Here is an 18,530-nt window from a genome sequence, read left to right on the forward strand (position 1 = left end):
AGTTATGGTTAGAATCTAATGCATTTAGGGTTAGGATTCGGGTTAGGGTTATTAGGGTCAGGGTTTGAATCGAGAGTATTTAAGGATCGTGTTAGTGTTAGAGTTAGGTTTAAGGTTAGCTTTCGTAGAATCGAGGGTTAGGGTTAGGGTTAGGGTTCGGGTTCGGTTTAGAATCGAGCGCATTTTTAGTATTAGGGTTGGGGTAAGCTTACGATTAGAGTGCATTTAGGGTAGGGGTAGGAGTAGGGTTAGGATTAGGGTTACGGTTTGTGGTGGTAGAATCGAGGTTTAGGGTTAGGCTTAGGGTCAGGATTGCCTTTTGGGTTAGAATCGAGTGCATTCCGGGTTAGAGTTAGTGATGAGATTGATGATTTAGTGTTAGGGTTAGAATCGAGCACATTTAGGGTTAGAGTTATGGTTAGAATTCGTTAGAGTTAGGGTTAGGGGTAGGGGTAGGGTAGGGGTTAGAATCACGCGCATTTTTAGTGTTAGGGTTAGGGTTAGTGTTAAGGTTAGAGTGCATTTAGAGGTAGGGGTAGCAGCAGAATTAGGATTTGGGTTAGGGTTAGTGATGGTAGTATCGAGGTTGAGGTTTAGGCTTAGGGTCAGGATTGCATTTTGGATCAGAATCGAGTGTATTTAGGCTTTGGGTTAGTGTTCAAAGTGACGATTTAGTGTTAGGGTTTGAATCGAGCACATTTAGGGTTAGAGTAATGGTTAGAATTCAGTGCATTTAGGGTTAGGGTTAGGGTTAGGGTTAGGGTCAGGGTTAAAATCGAGAGCATTTCAGGATAGTGCTAGGGTCGGAGTTAGGTTTAACGTTCGCTTTCGTAGAATCCAGGGTTAGGCTTAAGGTTAGGCTTAGGGTGAGGGTTAGGGTTAGAATCAGGCGCATTTTTAGTGTTCTGGTTTTCGTCAGGGTATGGCTTAGAGTGCCTTTAGGGGTAGGGGTAGGAGTAGGGTTAGGACTAGCGTTAAGGTTTGTGTTGGTAAAATCGAGGTTTAGGGTTAGCCTTAGGGTCAGGAATGGCTTTTGGGTTAGAATGCAGTGCATTTAGGCTTAGGGATAGTGTTGAAATTGACGATTTAGTTTTAGCGTTAGAATCAAGCACATTTCGGGATAGAGTTATGGTTAGAATTCGTTAGGGTTACGGTTAGTGTTAAGGTTAAGGGTATGGTTAGAGTGCATTTAGCGGTAGGGGTTGGGGCACGGTTAGAATTAAGGTTAGGGTTAGTGTTGGTAAAATCGAGGTTTAGGGTTAGGCTCAGGGTCAGGATTGCCCTTTGGGTTAGAATCGAGTGCATTTAGGATTAAGGTTACTGTCGAGATTGACGAATTAGTGTTAGGGTTAGAATCAAGAACATTACAGTTAGAGTTATGGTTAGAATCCAGTGTATTTAGGGTTAGGCTTAGGCTTAGGGTTACGGTTATGTTTAGGGTGGGGGTTAGAATCGAGTGCTTTTAAGGATAGTGTTAGGGTTAGAGTTAGGTTTAGGGTTAGCTTTCTTAGAATCGAGGGTTAGGCTTCGGATTAAGGTTAGTGTTAGGGTTAGGGTTAGAATGAGGCGCAATTTTAGTGTTATGGTTGGGGTTAGGGTATGGCTTAGAGTGCATTTAGGGGTAGGGGTAGGAGTAGGGTTAGGATTAGGGTTAAGGTTTGTGTTGTTAGAATAGAGGTTTAAGGTTAGGCTAATGGTCAGGATTGCCTTTTGGGTGGTAATCGAGTGCATTTTGGGTTAGAGTTAGTGTTGAGATTGACGATTTAGTATTAGGGTTAGAATCGAGCACATTAGGGTTAGAGTTATGATTAGAATCCAGTGCGTTTAGGTTAGGGATAGGGTTAGGATAACGGTTATGTTTAGGGTGAGGGTTAGAATCGAGTCCATTTAAGGATAGTGTTAGGGTTAGAGCTAGGTTAGCTTTCTTAGAATCGACGGTTAGGGTTAGGGTTAGGATTAGGGTTCGGGTTAGGGTTAGGGTTGGGTTTAGGGTTAGGGTTAGAAGCAAGGGCATATTTATTGTTAAGGTTAGGGTTAGGGTTAGAGGGCATTCAGGTGTAGGAGTAGGAGTCGGGTTAGGATTAGGGTTAGGGTTTTTGTTGGTAGAATTGAGGTTCAGGCTTAGGCTTAGGGTCAGGATTGCCTTTTGGGTTAGAATCGAGTGCATTTAGGGTTACAGTTAGTGTTGAGGTTGACGATTTAGTGTTAAGGTTAGAAACGAGCACATTGGCTTTAGAGTTATGGTTAGAATCTAATGCATTTAGGGTTAGGATTCGGGTTAGGGTTATTAGGGTCAGGGTTTGCATCGAGGGTATTTAAGGATCGTGTTAGTGTTAGAGTTAGGTTTAAGGTTAGCTTTCATAGAATCGAGGGTTAGGGTTAGTGTTAGGGTTCGGGTTCGGTTTAGAATCGAGCGCATTTTTAGTAATAGCTTTGGGGTAAGCTTACGATTAGAGTGCATTTAGGGCTAGGGGTAGGAGTAGGGTTAGGATTAGGGTTACGGTTTGTGGTGGTAGAATCGAGGTTTAGGGTTAGGCTTAGGGTCAGGATTGCCTTTTGGGTTAGAATCGAGTGCATTCCGGGTTAGAGTTAGTGATGAGATTGATGATTTAGTGTTAGGGTTAGAATCGAGCACATTTAGGGTTAGAGTTATGGTTAGAATTCGTTAGAGTTAGGGTTAGGGGTAGGGGTAGGGTAGGGGTTAGAATCACGCGCATTTTTAGTGTTAGGGTTAGGGTTAGTGTTAAGGTTAGAGTGCATTTAGAGGTAGGGGTAGCAGCAGAATTAGGATTTGGGTTAGGGTTAGTGATGGTAGAATCGAGGTTGAGGTTTAGGCTTAGGGTCAGGATTGCATTTTGGATCAGAATCGAGTGTATTTAGGCTTTGGGTTAGTGTTCAAAGTGACGATTTAGTGTTAGGGTTTGAATCGAGCACATTTAGGGTTAGAGTAATGGTTAGAATTCAGTGCATTTAGGGTTAGGGTTAGGCTTAAGGTTAGGGTCAGGGTTAAAATCGAGAGCATTTCAGGATAGTGCTAGGGTCGGAGTTAGGTTTAACGTTCGCTTTCGTAGAATCCAGGGTTAGGCTTAAGGTTAGGCTTAGGGTGAGGGTTAGGGTTAGAATCAGGCGCATTTTTAGTGTTCTGGTTTTCGTCAGGGTATGGCTTAGAGTGCATTTAGGGGTAGGGGTAGGAGTAGGGTTAGGACTAGGGTTAAGGCTTGTGTTGGTAAAATCGAGGTTTAGGGTTAGGCTTAGGGTCAGGAATGGCTTTTGGGTTAGAATGCAGTGCATTTAGGCTTAGGGATAGTGTTGAAATTGACGATTTAGTTTTAGCGTTAGAATCAAGCACATTTCGGGATAGAGTTATGGTTAGAATTCGTTAGGGTTACGGTTAGTGTTAGGGTTAAGGGTATGGTTAGAGTGCATTTAGCGGTAGGGGTTGGGGTACGGTTAGAATTAAGGTTAGGGTTAGTGTTGGTAAAATCGAGGTTTAGGGTTAGGCTCAGGGTCAGGATTGCCCTTTGGGTTAGAATCGAGTGCATTTAGGCTTAAGGTTACTGTCGAGATTGACGAATTAGTGTTAGGGTTAGAATCAAGAACATTACAGTTAGAGTTATGGTTAGAATCCAGTGCATTTAGGGTTAGGCTTAGGCTTAGGGTTACGGTGATGTTTAGGGTGAGGGTTAGAATCGAGTGCATTTAAGGATAGTGTTAGGGTTAGAGTTAGGTTTAGGGTTAGCTTTCTTAGAATCGAGGGTTAGGCTTCGGGTTAAGGTTAGTGTTAGGGTTAGGGTTAGAATGAGGCGCAATTTTAGTGTTATGGTTGGGGTTAGGGTATGGCTTAGAGTGCATTTAGGGGTAGGGGTAGGAGTAGGGTTAGGATTAGGGTTAAGGTTTGTGTTGTTAGAATAGAGGTTTAAGGTTAGGCTAATCGTCAGGATTGCCTTTTGGGTTGTAATCGAGTGCATTTTGGGTTAGAGTTAGTGTTGAGATTGACGATTTAGTATTAGGGTTAGAATCGAGCACATTAAGGTTAGAGTTATGGTTAGAATCCAGTGCGTTTAGGTTAGGGATTGGGTTAGGATAACGGTTATGTTTAGGGTGAGGGTTAGAATCGAGTCCATTTCAGGATAGTGTTAGGGTTAGAGTTAGGTTAGGGTTAGCTTTCTTAGAATCGACGGTTAGGGTTAGGGTTAGGATTAGGGTTCGGGTTAGGGTTAGGGTTGGGTTTAGGGTTAGGGTTAGAAGCAAGGGCATATTTATTCTTAAGGTTAGGGTTAGGGTTAGGGTTAGAGGGCATTCAGGTGTAGGAGTAGGAGTCGGGTTAGGATTAGGGTTAGGGTTTTTGTTGGTAGAATTGAGGTTCAGGCTTAGGCTTAGGGTCAGGATTGCCTTTTGGGTTAGAATCGAGTGCATTTAGGGTTACAGTTAGTGTTGAGGTTGACGATTTAGTGTTAAGGTTAGAAACGAGCACATTGGCGTTAGAGTTATGGTTAGAATCTAATGCATTTAGGGTTAGGATTCGGGTTAGGGTTATTAGGGTCAGGGTTTGAATCGAGAGTATTTAAGGATCGTGTTAGTGTTAGAGTTAGGTTTAAGGTTAGCTTTCATAGAATCGAGGGTTAGGGTTAGGGTTAGGGTTCGGGTTCGGTTTAGAATCGAGCGCATTTTTAGTATTAGGGTTGGGGTAAGCTTACGATTAGAGTGCATTTAGGGCTAGGGGTAGGAGTAGGGTTAGGATTAGGGTTACGGTTTGTGGTGGTAGAATCGAGGTTTAGGGTTAGGCTTAGGGTCAGGATTGCCTTTTGGGTTAGAATCGAGTGCATTCCGGGTTAGAGTTAGTGATGAGATTGATGATTTAGTGTTAGGGTTAGAATCGAGCACATTTAGGGTTAGAGTTATGGTTAGAATTCGTTAGAGTTAGGGTTAGGGGTAGGGGTAGGGTAGGGGTTAGAATCACGCGCATTTTTAGTGTTAGGGTTAGGGTTAGTGTTAAGGTTAGAGTGCATTTAGAGGTAGGGGTAGCAGCAGAATTAGGATTTGGGTTAGGGTTAGTGATGGTAGAATCGAGGTTGAGGTTTAGGCTTAGGGTCAGGATTGCATTTTGGGTTAGAATCGAGTGCATTTAGGGTTACAGTTAGTGTTGAGGTTGACGATTTAGTGTTAAGGTTAGAAACGAGCACATTGGCGTTAGAGTTATGGTTAGAATCTAATGCATTTAGGGTTAGGATTCGGGTTAGGGTTATTAGGGTCAGGGTTTGAATCGAGAGTATTTAAGGATCGTGTTAGTGTTAGAGTTAGGTTTAAGGTTAGCTTTCGTAGAATCGAGGGTTAGGGTTAGGGTTAGGGTTCGGGTTCGGTTTAGAATCGAGCGCATTTTTAGTATTAGGGTTGGGGTAAGCTTACGATTAGAGTGCATTTAGGGTAGGGGTAGGAGTAGGGTTAGGATTAGGGTTACGGTTTGTGGTGGTAGAATCGAGGTTTAGGGTTAGGCTTAGGGTCAGGATTGCCTTTTGGGTTAGAATCGAGTGCATTCCGGGTTAGAGTTAGTGATGAGATTGATGATTTAGTGTTAGGGTTAGAATCGAGCACATTTAGGGTTAGAGTTATGGTTAGAATTCGTTAGAGTTAGGGTTAGGGGTAGGGGTAGGGTAGGGGTTAGAATCACGCGCATTTTTAGTGTTAGGGTTAGGGTTAGTGTTAAGGTTAGAGTGCATTTAGAGGTAGGGGTAGCAGCAGAATTAGGATTTGGGTTAGGGTTAGTGATGGTAGTATCGAGGTTGAGGTTTAGGCTTAGGGTCAGGATTGCATTTTGGATCAGAATCGAGTGTATTTAGGCTTTGGGTTAGTGTTCAAAGTGACGATTTAGTGTTAGGGTTTGAATCGAGCACATTTAGGGTTAGAGTAATGGTTAGAATTCAGTGCATTTAGGGTTAGGGTTAGGGTTAGGGTTAGGGTCAGGGTTAAAATCGAGAGCATTTCAGGATAGTGCTAGGGTCGGAGTTAGGTTTAACGTTCGCTTTCGTAGAATCCAGGGTTAGGCTTAAGGTTAGGCTTAGGGTGAGGGTTAGGGTTAGAATCAGGCGCATTTTTAGTGTTCTGGTTTTCGTCAGGGTATGGCTTAGAGTGCCTTTAGGGGTAGGGGTAGGAGTAGGGTTAGGACTAGCGTTAAGGTTTGTGTTGGTAAAATCGAGGTTTAGGGTTAGCCTTAGGGTCAGGAATGGCTTTTGGGTTAGAATGCAGTGCATTTAGGCTTAGGGATAGTGTTGAAATTGACGATTTAGTTTTAGCGTTAGAATCAAGCACATTTCGGGATAGAGTTATGGTTAGAATTCGTTAGGGTTACGGTTAGTGTTAAGGTTAAGGGTATGGTTAGAGTGCATTTAGCGGTAGGGGTTGGGGCACGGTTAGAATTAAGGTTAGGGTTAGTGTTGGTAAAATCGAGGTTTAGGGTTAGGCTCAGGGTCAGGATTGCCCTTTGGGTTAGAATCGAGTGCATTTAGGATTAAGGTTACTGTCGAGATTGACGAATTAGTGTTAGGGTTAGAATCAAGAACATTACAGTTAGAGTTATGGTTAGAATCCAGTGTATTTAGGGTTAGGCTTAGGCTTAGGGTTACGGTTATGTTTAGGGTGGGGGTTAGAATCGAGTGCTTTTAAGGATAGTGTTAGGGTTAGAGTTAGGTTTAGGGTTAGCTTTCTTAGAATCGAGGGTTAGGCTTCGGATTAAGGTTAGTGTTAGGGTTAGGGTTAGAATGAGGCGCAATTTTAGTGTTATGGTTGGGGTTAGGGTATGGCTTAGAGTGCATTTAGGGGTAGGGGTAGGAGTAGGGTTAGGATTAGGGTTAAGGTTTGTGTTGTTAGAATAGAGGTTTAAGGTTAGGCTAATGGTCAGGATTGCCTTTTGGGTGGTAATCGAGTGCATTTTGGGTTAGAGTTAGTGTTGAGATTGACGATTTAGTATTAGGGTTAGAATCGAGCACATTAGGGTTAGAGTTATGATTAGAATCCAGTGCGTTTAGGTTAGGGATAGGGTTAGGATAACGGTTATGTTTAGGGTGAGGGTTAGAATCGAGTCCATTTAAGGATAGTGTTAGGGTTAGAGCTAGGTTAGCTTTCTTAGAATCGACGGTTAGGGTTAGGGTTAGGATTAGGGTTCGAGTTAGGGTTAGGGTTAGGTTTAGGGTTAGGGTTAGAAGCAAGGGCATATTTATTGTTAAGGTTAGGGTTAGGGTTAGAGGGCATTCAGGTGTAGGAGTAGGAGTCGGGTTAGGATTAGGGTTAGGGTTTTTGTTGGTAGAATTGAGGTTCAGGCTTAGGCTTAGGGTCAGGATTGCCTTTTGGGTTAGAATCGAGTGCATTTAGGGTTACAGTTAGTGTTGAGGTTGACGATTTAGTGTTAAGGTTAGAAACGAGCACATTGGCTTTAGAGTTATGGTTAGAATCTAATGCATTTAGGGTTAGGATTCGGGTTAGGGTTATTAGGGTCAGGGTTTGCATCGAGGGTATTTAAGGATCGTGTTAGTGTTAGAGTTAGGTTTAAGGTTAGCTTTCATAGAATCGAGGGTTAGGGTTAGGGTTAGGGTTCGGGTTCGGTTTAGAATCGAGCGCATTTTTAGTAATAGCTTTGGGGTAAGCTTACGATTAGAGTGCATTTAGGGCTAGGGGTAGGAGTAGGGTTAGGATTAGGGTTACGGTTTGTGGTGGTAGAATCGAGGTTTAGGGTTAGGCTTAGGGTCAGGATTGCCTTTTGGGTTAGAATCGAGTGCATTCCGGGTTAGAGTTAGTGATGAGATTGATGATTTAGTGTTAGGGTTAGAATCGAGCACATTTAGGGTTAGAGTTATGGTTAGAATTCGTTAGAGTTAGGGTTAGGGGTAGGGGTAGGGTAGGGGTTAGAATCACGCGCATTTTTAGTGTTAGGGTTAGGGTTAGTGTTAAGGTTAGAGTGCATTTAGAGGTAGGGGTAGCAGCAGAATTAGGATTTGGGTTAGGGTTAGTGATGGTAGAATCGAGGTTGAGGTTTAGGCTTAGGGTCAGGATTGCATTTTGGATCAGAATCGAGTGTATTTAGGCTTTGGGTTAGTGTTCAAAGTGACGATTTAGTGTTAGGGTTTGAATCGAGCACATTTAGGGTTAGAGTAATGGTTAGAATTCAGGGCATTTAGGGTTAGGGTTAGGCTTAAGGTTAGGGTCAGGGTTAAAATCGAGAGCATTTCAGGATAGTGCTAGGGTCGGAGTTAGGTTTAACGTTCGCTTTCGTAGAATCCAGGGTTAGGCTTAAGGTTAGGCTTAGGGTGAGGGTTAGGGTTAGAATTAGGCGCATTTTTAGTGTTCTGGTTTTCGTCAGGGTATGGCTTAGAGTGCATTTAGGGGTAGGGGTAGGAGTAGGGTTAGGACTAGGGTTAAGGCTTGTGTTGGTAAAATCGAGGTTTAGGGTTAGGCTTAGGGTCAGGAATGGCTTTTGGGTTAGAATGCAGTGCATTTAGGCTTAGGGATAGTGTTGAAATTGACGATTTAGTTTTAGCGTTAGAATCAAGCACATTTCGGGATAGAGTTATGGTTAGAATTCGTTAGGGTTACGGTTAGTGTTAGGGTTAAGGGTATGGTTAGAGTGCATTTAGCGGTAGGGGTTGGGGTACGGTTAGAATTAAGGTTAGGGTTAGTGTTGGTAAAATCGAGGTTTAGGGTTAGGCTCAGGGTCAGGATTGCCCTTTGGGTTAGAATCGAGTGCATTTAGGCTTAAGGTTACTGTCGAGATTGACGAATTAGTGTTAGGGTTAGAATCAAGAACATTACAGTTAGAGTTATGGTTAGAATCCAGTGCATTTAGGGTTAGGCTTAGGCTTAGGGTTACGGTGATGTTTAGGGTGAGGGTTAGAATCGAGTGCATTTAAGGATAGTGTTAGGGTTAGAGTTAGGTTAGGGTTAGCTTTCTTAGAATCGACGGTTAGGGTTAGGGTTAGGATTAGGGTTCGGGTTAGGGTTAGGGTTGGGTTTAGGGTTAGGGTTAGAAGCAAGGGCATATTTATTCTTAAGGTTAGGGTTAGGGTTAGGGTTAGAGGGCATTCAGGTGTAGGAGTAGGAGTCGGGTTAGGATTAGGGTTAGGGTTTTTGTTGGTAGAATTGAGGTTCAGGCTTAGGCTTAGGGTCAGGATTGCCTTTTGGGTTAGAATCGAGTGCATTTAGGGTTACAGTTAGTGTTGAGGTTGACGATTTAGTGTTAAGGTTAGAAACGAGCACATTGGCGTTAGAGTTATGGTTAGAATCTAATGCATTTAGGGTTAGGATTCGGGTTAGGGTTATTAGGGTCAGGGTTTGAATCGAGAGTATTTAAGGATCGTGTTAGTGTTAGAGTTAGGTTTAAGGTTAGCTTTCATAGAATCGAGGGTTAGGGTTAGGGTTAGGGTTCGGGTTCGGTTTAGAATTGAGCGCATTTTTAGTATTAGGGTTGGGGTAAGCTTACGATTAGAGTGCATTTAGGGCTAGGGGTAGGAGTAGGGTTAGGATTAGGGTTACGGTTTGTGGTGGTAGAATCGAGGTTTAGGGTTAGGCTTAGGGTCAGGATTGCCTTTTGGGTTAGAATCGAGTGCATTCCGGGTTAGAGTTAGTGATGAGATTGATGATTTAGTGTTAGGGTTAGAATCGAGCACATTTAGGGTTAGAGTTATGGTTAGAATTCGTTAGAGTTAGGGTTAGGGGTAGGGGTAGGGTAGGGGTTAGAATCACGCGCATTTTTAGTGTTAGGGTTAGGGTTAGTGTTAAGGTTAGAGTGCATTTAGAGGTAGGGGTAGCAGCAGAATTAGGATTTGGGTTAGGGTTAGTGATGGTAGAATCGAGGTTGAGGTTTAGGCTTAGGGTCAGGATTGCATTTTGGATCAGAATCGAGTGTATTTAGGCTTTGGGTTAGTGTTCAAAGTGACGATTTAGTGTTAGGGTTTGAATCGAGCACATTTAGGGTTAGAGTAATGGTTAGAATTCAGTGCATTTAGGGTTAGGGTTAGGCTTAGGGTTAGGGTCAGGGTTAAAATCGAGAGCATTTCAGGATAGTGCTAGGGTCGGAGTTAGGTTTAACGTTCGCTTTCGTAGAATCCAGGGTTAGGCTTAACGTTAGGCTTAGGGTGAGGGTTAGGGTTAGAATCAGGCGCATTTTTTAGTGTTCTGGTTTTCGTCAGGGTATGGCTTAGAGTGCCTTTAGGGGTAGGGGTAGGAGTAGGGTTAGGACTAGGGTTAAGGCTTGTGTTGGTAAAATCGAGGTTTAGGGTTAGGCTTAAGGTCAGGAATGGCTTTTGGGTTAGAATGCAGTGCATTTAGGCTTAGGGATAGTGTTGAAATTGACGATTTAGTTTTAGCGTTAGAATCAAGCACATTTTGGGATAGAGTTATGGTTAGAATTCGTTAGGGTTACGGTTAGTGTTAGGGTTAAGGGTATGGTTAGAGTGCATTTAGCGGTAGGGGTTGGGGCACGGTTAGAATTAAGGTTAGGGTTAGTGTTGGTAAAATCGAGGTTTAGGGTTAGGCTCAGGGTCAGGATTGCCCTTTGGGTTAGAATCGAGTGCATTTAGGCTTAAGGTTACTGTCGAGATTGACGAATTAGTGTTAGGGTTAGAATCAAGAACATTACAGTTAGAGTTATGGTTAGAATCCAGTGCATTTAGGGTTAGGCTTAGGCTTAGGGTTACGGTGATGTTTAGGGTGAGGGTTAGAATCGAGTGCATTTAAGGATAGTGTTAGGGTTAGAGTTAGGTTTAAGGTTAGCTTTCTTAGAATCGAGGGTTAGGCTTCGGGTTAAGGTGAGTGTTAGGGTTAGAATGAGGCGCAATTTTAGTGTTATGGTTGGGGTTAGGGTATGGCTTAGAGTGCATGTAGGGGTAGGGGTAGGAGTAGGGTTAGGATTAGGGTTAAGGTTTGTGTTGTTAGAATAGAGGTTTAAGGTTAGGCTAATGGTCAGGATTGCCTTTTGGGTTGTAATCGAGTGCATTTTGGGTTAGAGTTAGTGTTGAGATTGACGATTTAGTATTAGGGTTAGAATCGAGCACATTAGGGTTAGAGTTATGGTTAGAATCCAGTGCACTTAGGTTAGGGATAGGGGTAGGATAACGGTTATGTTTAGGGTGAGGGTTAGAATCGAGTCCATTTAAGGATAGTGTTAGGGTTAGAGCTAGGTTAGCTTTCTTAGAATCGACGGTTAGGGTTAGGGTTAGGATTAGGGTTCGGGTTAGGGTTAGGGTTGGGTTTAGGGTTAGGGTTAGAAGCAAGTGCATATTTATTCTTAAGGTTAGGGTTAGGGTTAGGGTTAGAGGGCATTCAGGTGTAGAAGTAGGAGTCGGGTTAGGATTAGGGTTAGGGTTTTTGTTGGTAGAATTGAGGTTCAGGCTTAGGCTTAGGGTCAGGATTGCCTTTTGGGTTAGAATCGAGTGCATTTAGGGTTACAGTTATTGTTGAGGTTGACGATTTAGTGTTAAGGTTAGAAACGAGCACATTGGCGTTAGAGTTATGGTTAGAATCTAATGCATTTAGGGTTAGGATTAGGGTTAGGGTTATTAGGGTCAGGGTTTGAATCGAGAGTATTTAAGGATCGTGTTAGTGTTAGAGTTAGGTTTAAGGTTAGCTTTCGTAGAATCGAGGGTTAGGGTTAGGGTTAGGGTTCGGGTTCGGTTTAGAATCGAGCGCATTTTTAGTATTAGGGTTGGGGTAAGCTTACGATTAGAGTGCATTTAGGGCTAGGGGTAGGAGTAGGGTTAGGATTAGGGTTACGGTTTGTGGTGGTAGAATCGAGGTTTAGGGTTAGGCTTAGGCTCAGGATTGCCTTTTGGGTTAGAATCGAGTGCATTCCGGGTTAGAGTTAGTGATGAGATTGATGATTTAGTGTTAGGGTTAGAATCGAGCACATTTAGGGTTAGAGTTATGGTTAGAATTCGTTAGAGTTAGGGTTAGGGGTAGGGTAGGGTAGGGGTTAGAATCACGCGCATTTTTAGTGTTAGGGTTAGTGTTAAGGTTAGAGTGCATTTAGAGGTAGGGGTAGCAGCAGAATTAGGATTTGGGTTAGGGTTAGTGATGGTAGAATCGAGGTTGAGGTTTAGGCTTAGGGTCAGGATTGCATTTTGGGTTAGAATCGAGTGCATTTAGGGTTACAGTTAGTGTTGAGATTGACGATTTAGTGTTAAGGTTAGAAACGAGCACATTGGCGTTAGAGTTATGGTTAGAATCTAATGCATTTAGGGTTAGGATTAGGGTTAGGGTTATTAGGGTCAGGGTTTGAATCGAGAGTATTTAAGGATCGTGTTAGTGTTAGAGTTAGGTTTAAGGTTAGCTTTCATAGAATCGAGGGTTAGGGTTAGGGTTAGGGTTCGGGTTCGGTTTAGAATCGAGCGCATTTTTAGTATTAGGGTTGGGGTAAGCTTACGATTAGAGTGCATTTAGGGCTAGGGGTAGGAGTAGGGTTAGGATTAGGGTTACGGTTTGTGGTGGTAGAATCGAGGTTTAGGGTTAGGCTTAGGCTCAGGATTGCCTTTTGGGTTAGAATCGAGTGCATTCCGGGTTAGAGTTAGTGATGAGATTGATGATTTAGTGTTAGGGTTAGAATCGAGCACATTTAGGGTTAGAGTTATGGTTAGAATTCGTTAGAGTTAGGGTTAGGGGTAGGGGTAGGGTAGGGGTTAGAATCACGCGCATTTTTAGTGTTAGGGTTAGGGTTAGTGTTAAGGTTAGAGTGCATTTAGAGGTAGGGGTAGCAGCAGAATTAGGATTTGGGTTAGGGTTAGTGATGGTAGAATCGAGGTTGAGGTTTAGGCTTAGGGTCAGGATTGCATTTTGGATCAGAATCGAGTGTATTTAGGCTTTGGGTTAGTGTTCAAAGTGACGATTTAGTGTTAGGGTTTGAATCGAGCACATTTAGGGTTAGAGTAATGGTTAGAATTCAGTGCATTTAGGGTTAGGGTTAGGCTTAGGGTTAGGGTCAGGGTTAAAATCGAGAGCATTTCAGGATAGTGCTAGGGTCGGAGTTAGGTTTAACGTTCGCTTTCGTAGAATCCAGGGTTAGGCTTAAGGTTAGGCTTAGGGTGAGGGTTAGGGTTAGAATCAGGCGCATTTTTAGTGTTCTGGTTTTCGTCAGGGTATGGCTTAGAGTGCATTTAGGGGTAGGGGTAGGAGTAGGGTTAGGACTAGGGTTAAGGTTTGTGTTGGTAAAATCGAGGTTTAGGGTTAGGCTTAGGGTCAGGAATGGCTTTTGGGTTAGAATGCAGTGCATTTAGGCTTAGGGATAGTGTTGAAATTGACGATTTAGTTTTAGCGTTAGAATCAAGCACATTTCGGGATAGAGTTATGGTTAGAATTCGTTAGGGTTACGGTTAGTGTTAGGGTTAAGGGTATGGTTAGAGTGCATTTAGCGGTAGGGGTTGGGGCACGGTTAGAATTAAGGTTAGGGTTAGTGTTGGTAAAATCGAGGTTTAGGGTTAGGCTCAGGGTCAGGATTGCCCTTTGGGTTAGAATCGAGTGCATTTAGGCTTAAGGTTACTGTCGAGATTGACGAATTAGTGTTAGGGTTAGAATCAAGAACATTACAGTTAGAGTTATGGTTAGAATCCAGTGCATTTAGGGTTAGGCTTAGGCTTAGGGTTACGGTGATGTTTAGGGTGAGGGTTAGAATCCAGTGCATTTAAGGATAGTGTTAGGGTTAGAGTTAGGTTTAGGGTTAGCTTTCTTAGAATCGAGGGTTAGGCTTCGGGTTAAGGTTAGTGTTAGGGTTAGGGTTAGAATGAGGCGCAATTTTAGTGTTATGGTTGGGGTTAGGGTATGGCTTAGAGTGCATGTAGGGGTAGGGGTAGGAGTAGGGTTAGGATTAGGGTTAAGGTTTGTGTTGTTAGAATAGAGGTTTAAGGTTAGGCTAATGGTCAGGATTGCCTTTTGGGTTGTAATCGAGTGCATTTTGGGTTAGAGTTAGTGTTGAGATTGACGATTTAGTATTAGGGTTAGAATCGAGCACATTAAGGTTAGAGTTATGGTTAGAATCCTGTGCGTTTAGGTTAGGGATTGGGTAAGGATAACGGTTATGTTCAGGGTGAGGGTTAGAATCGAGTCCATTTAAGGATAGTGTTAGGGTTAGAGTTAGGTTAGGGTTAGCTTTCTTAGAATCGACTGTTAGGTTTAGGGTTAGGATTAGGGTTCGGGTTAGGGTTAGGGTTGGGTTTAGGGTTAGGGTTAGAAGCAAGGGCATATTTATTGTTAAGGTTAGGGTTAGGGTTAGGATTAGAGGGCATTCAGGTGTAGGAGTAGGAGTCGGGTTAGGATTAGGGTTAGGGTTTTTGTTGGTAGAATTGAGGTTCAGGCTTAGGCTTAGGGTCAGGATTGCCTTTTGGGTTAGAATCGAGTGCATTTAGGGTTACAGTTAGTGTTGAGGTTGACGATTTAGTGTTAACGTTAGAAACGAGCACATTGGCTTTAGAGTTATGGTTAGAATCTAATGCATTTAGGGTTAGGATTCGGGTTAGGATTATTAGGGTCAGGGTTTGCATCGAGGGTATTTAAGGATCGTGTTAGTGTTAGAGTTAGGTTTAAGGTTAGCTTTCATAGAATCGAGGGTTAGGGTTAGGGTTAGGGTTCGGGTTCGGTTTAGAATCGAGCGCATTTTTAGTATTAGGGTTGGGGTAAGCTTACGATTAGAGTGCATTTAGGGCTAGGGGTAGGAGTAGGGTTAGGATTAGTCTTACGGTTTGTGGTGGTAGAATCGAGGTTTAGGGTTAGGCTTAGGCTCAGGATTGCCTTTTGGGTTAGAATCGAGTGCATTCCGGGTTAGAGTTAGTGATGAGATTGATGATTTAGTGTTAGGGTTAGAATCGAGCACATTTAGGGTTAGAGTTATGGTTAGAATTCGTTAGAGTTAGGGTTAGGGGTAGGGGTAGGGTAGGGGTTAGAATCACGCGCATTTTTAGTGTTAGGGTTAGGGTTAGTGTTAAGGTTAGAGTGCATTTAGAGGTAGGGGTAGCAACAGAATTAGGATTTGGGTTAGGGTTAGTGATGGTAGAATCGAGGTTGAGGTTTAGGCTTAGGGTCAGGATTGCATTTTGGATCAGAATCGAGTGTATTTAGGCTTTGGGTTAGTGTTCAAAGTGACGATTTAGTGTTAGGGTTTGAATCGAGCACATTTAGGGTTAGAGTAATGGTTAGAATTCAGTGCATTTAGGGTTAGGGTTAGGCTTAGGGTTAGGGTCAGGGTTAAAATCGAGAGCATTTCAGGATAGTGCTAGGGTCGGAGTTAGGTTTAACGTTCGCTTTCGTAGAATCCAGGGTTAGGCTTAAGGTTAGGCTTAGGGTGAGGGTTAGGGTTAGAATCAGGCTCATTTTTAGTGTTCTGGTTTTCGTCAGGGTATGGCTTAGAGTGCATTTAGGGGTAGGGGTAGGAGTAGGGTTAGGACTAGGGTTAAGGCTTGTGTTGGTAAAATCGAGGTTTAGGGTTAGGCTTAGGGTCAGGAATGGCTTTTGGGTTAGAATGCAGTGCATTTAGGCTTAGGGATAGTGTTGAAATTGACGATTTAGTTTTAGCGTTAGAATCAAGCACATTTCGGGATAGAGTTATGGTTAGAATTCGTTAGGGTTACGGTTAGTGTTAGGGTTAAGGGTATGGTTAGAGTGCATTTAGCGGTAGGGGTTGGGGCACGGTTAGAATTAAGGTTAGGGTTAGTGTTGGTAAAATCGAGGTTTAGGGTTAGGCTCAGGGTCAGGATTGCACTTTGGGTTAGAATCGAGTGCATTTAGGCTTAAGGTTACTGTCGAGATTGACGAATTAGTGTTAGGGTTAGAATCAAGAACATTAGCGTTAGAGTTATGGTTAGAATCCAGTGCATTTAGGGTTAGGCTTAGGCTTAGGGTTACGGTTATGTTTAGGGTGAGGGTTAGAATCGAGTGCATTTAAGGATAGTGTTAGGGTTAGAGTTAGGTTTAGGGTTAGCTTTCTTAGAATCGAGGGTTAGGCTTCGGGTTAAGGTTAGTGTTAGGGTTAGGGTTAGAATGAGGCGCAATTTTAGTGTTATGTTTGGGGTTAGGATATGGCTTAGAGTGCATTTAGGGGTAGGGGTAGGAGTAGGGTTAGGATTAGGGTTAAGGTTTGTTGTTAGAATAGAGGTTTAAGGTTAGGCTAAAGGTCAGGATTGCCTTTGGGTTGTAATCGAGTGCATTTTGGGTTAGAGTTAGTGTTGAGATTGACGATTTAGTATTAGGGTTAGAATCGAGCACATTAGGGTTAGAGTTATGGTTAGAATCCAGTGCGCTTAGGTTAGGGATAGGGTTAGGATAACGGTTATGTTTAGGGTGAGGGTTAGAATCGAGTCCATTAAAGGATAGTGTTAGGGTTAGAGCTAGGTTAGCTTTCTTAGAATCGACGGTTAGGGTTAGGGTTAGGATTAGGGTTCGGGTTAGGGTTAGGGTTGGGTTTAGGGTTAGGGTTAGAAGCAAGTGCATATTTATTCTTAAGGTTAGGGTTAGGGTTAGGGTTAGAGGGCATTTAGGTGTAGAAGTAGGAGTCGGGTTAGGATTAGGGTTAGGGTTTTTGTTGGTAGAATTGAGGTTCAGGCTTAGGCTTAGGGTCAGGATTGCCTTTTGGGTTAGAATCGAGTGCATTTAGGGTTACAGTTAGTGTTGAGGTTGACGATTTAGTGTTAAGGTTAGAAACGAGCACATTGGCGTTAGAGTTATGGTTAGAATCTAATGCATTTAGGGTTAGGATTAGGGTTAGGGTTATTAGGGTCAGGGTTTGCATCGAGGGTATTTAAGGATCGTGTTAGTGTTAGAGTTAGGTTTAAGGTTAGCTTTCATAGAATCGAGGGTTAGGGTTAGGGTTAGGGTTCGGGTTCGGTTTAGAATCGAGCGCATTTTTAGTAATAGCTTTGGGGTAAGCTTACGATTAGAGTGCATTTAGGGCTAGGGGTAGGAGTAGGGTTAGGATTAGGGTTACGGTTTGTGGTGGTAGAATCGAGGTTTAGGGTTAGGCTTAGGGTCAGGATTGCCTTTTGGGTTAGAATCGAGTGCATTCCGGGTTAGAGTTAGTGATGAGATTGATGATTTAGTGTTAGGGTTAGAATCGAGCACATTTAGGGTTAGAGTTATGGTTAGAATTCGTTAGAGTTAGGGTTAGGGGTAGGGGTAGGGTAGGGGTTAGAATCACGCGCATTTTTAGTGTTAGGGTTAGGGTTAGTGTTAAGGTTAGAGTGCATTTAGAGGTAGGGGTAGCAGCAGAATTAGGATTTGGGTTAGGGTTAGTGATGGTAGTATCGAGGTTGAGGTTTAGGCTTAGGGTCAGGATTGCATTTTGGATCAGAATCGAGTGTATTTAGGCTTTGGGTTAGTGTTCAAAGTGACGATTTAGTGTTAGGGTTTGAATCGAGCACATTTAGGGTTAGAGTAATGGTTAGAATTCAGTGCATTTAGGGTTACGGTTAGGCTTAGGGTTAGGGTTAGGGTCAGGGTTAAAATCGAGAGCATTTCAGGATAGTGCTAGGGTCGGAGTTAGGTTTAACGTTCGCTTTCGTAGAATCCAGGGTTAGGCTTAAGGTTAGGCTTAGGGTGAGGGTTAGGGTTAGAATCAGGCGCATTTTTTAGTGTTCTGGTTTTCGTCAGGGTATGGCTTAGAGTGCATTTAGGGGTAGGGGTAGGAGTAGGGTTAGGACTAGGGTTAAGGCTTGTGTTGGTAAAATCGAGGTTTAGGGTTAGGCTTAGGGTCAGGAATGGCTTTTGGGTTAGAATGCAGTGCATTTAGGCTTAGGGATAGTGTTGAAATTGACGATTTAGTTTTAGCGTTAGAATCAAGCACATTTCGGGATAGAGTTATGGTTAGAATTCGTTAGGGTTACGGTTAGTGTTAGGGTTAAGGGTATGGTTAGAGTGCATTTAGCGGTAGGGGTTGGGGCACGGTTAGAATTAAGGTTAGGGTTAGTGTTGGTAAAATCGAGGTTTAGGGTTAGGCTCAGGGTCAGGATTGCCCTTTGGGTTAGAATCGAGTGCATTTAGGCTTAAGGTTACTGTCGAGATTGACGAATTAGTGTTAGGGTTAGAATCAAGAACATTACCGTTAGAGTTATGGTTAGAATCCAGTGCATTTAGGGTTAGGCTTAGGCTTAGGGTTACGGTGATGTTTAGGGTGAGGGTTAGAATCGAGTGCATTTAAGGATAGTGTTAGGGTTAGAGTTAGGTTTAGGGTTAGCTTTCTTAGAATCGAGGGTTAGGCTTCGGGTTAAGGTTAGTGTTAGGGTTAGGGTTACAATGAGGCGCAATTTTAGTGTTATGTTTGGGGTTAGGATATGGCTTAGAGTGCATTTAGGGGTAGGGGTAGGAGTAGGGTTAGGATTAGGGTTAAGGTTTGTTGTTAGAATAGAGGTTTAAGGTTAGGCTAAAGGTCAGGATTGCCTTTGGGTTGTAATCGAGTGCATTTTGGGTTAGAGTTAGTGTTGAGATTGACGATTTAGTATTAGGGTTAGATTCGAGCACATTAGGGTTAGAGTTATGGTTAGAATCCAGTGCGCTTAGGTTAGGGATAGGGT

This window comes from Notamacropus eugenii, chromosome 6, assembly GCF_028372415.1.
Source record: "Notamacropus eugenii isolate mMacEug1 chromosome 6, mMacEug1.pri_v2, whole genome shotgun sequence".
NCBI lineage: Eukaryota > Metazoa > Chordata > Mammalia > Diprotodontia > Macropodidae > Notamacropus > Notamacropus eugenii.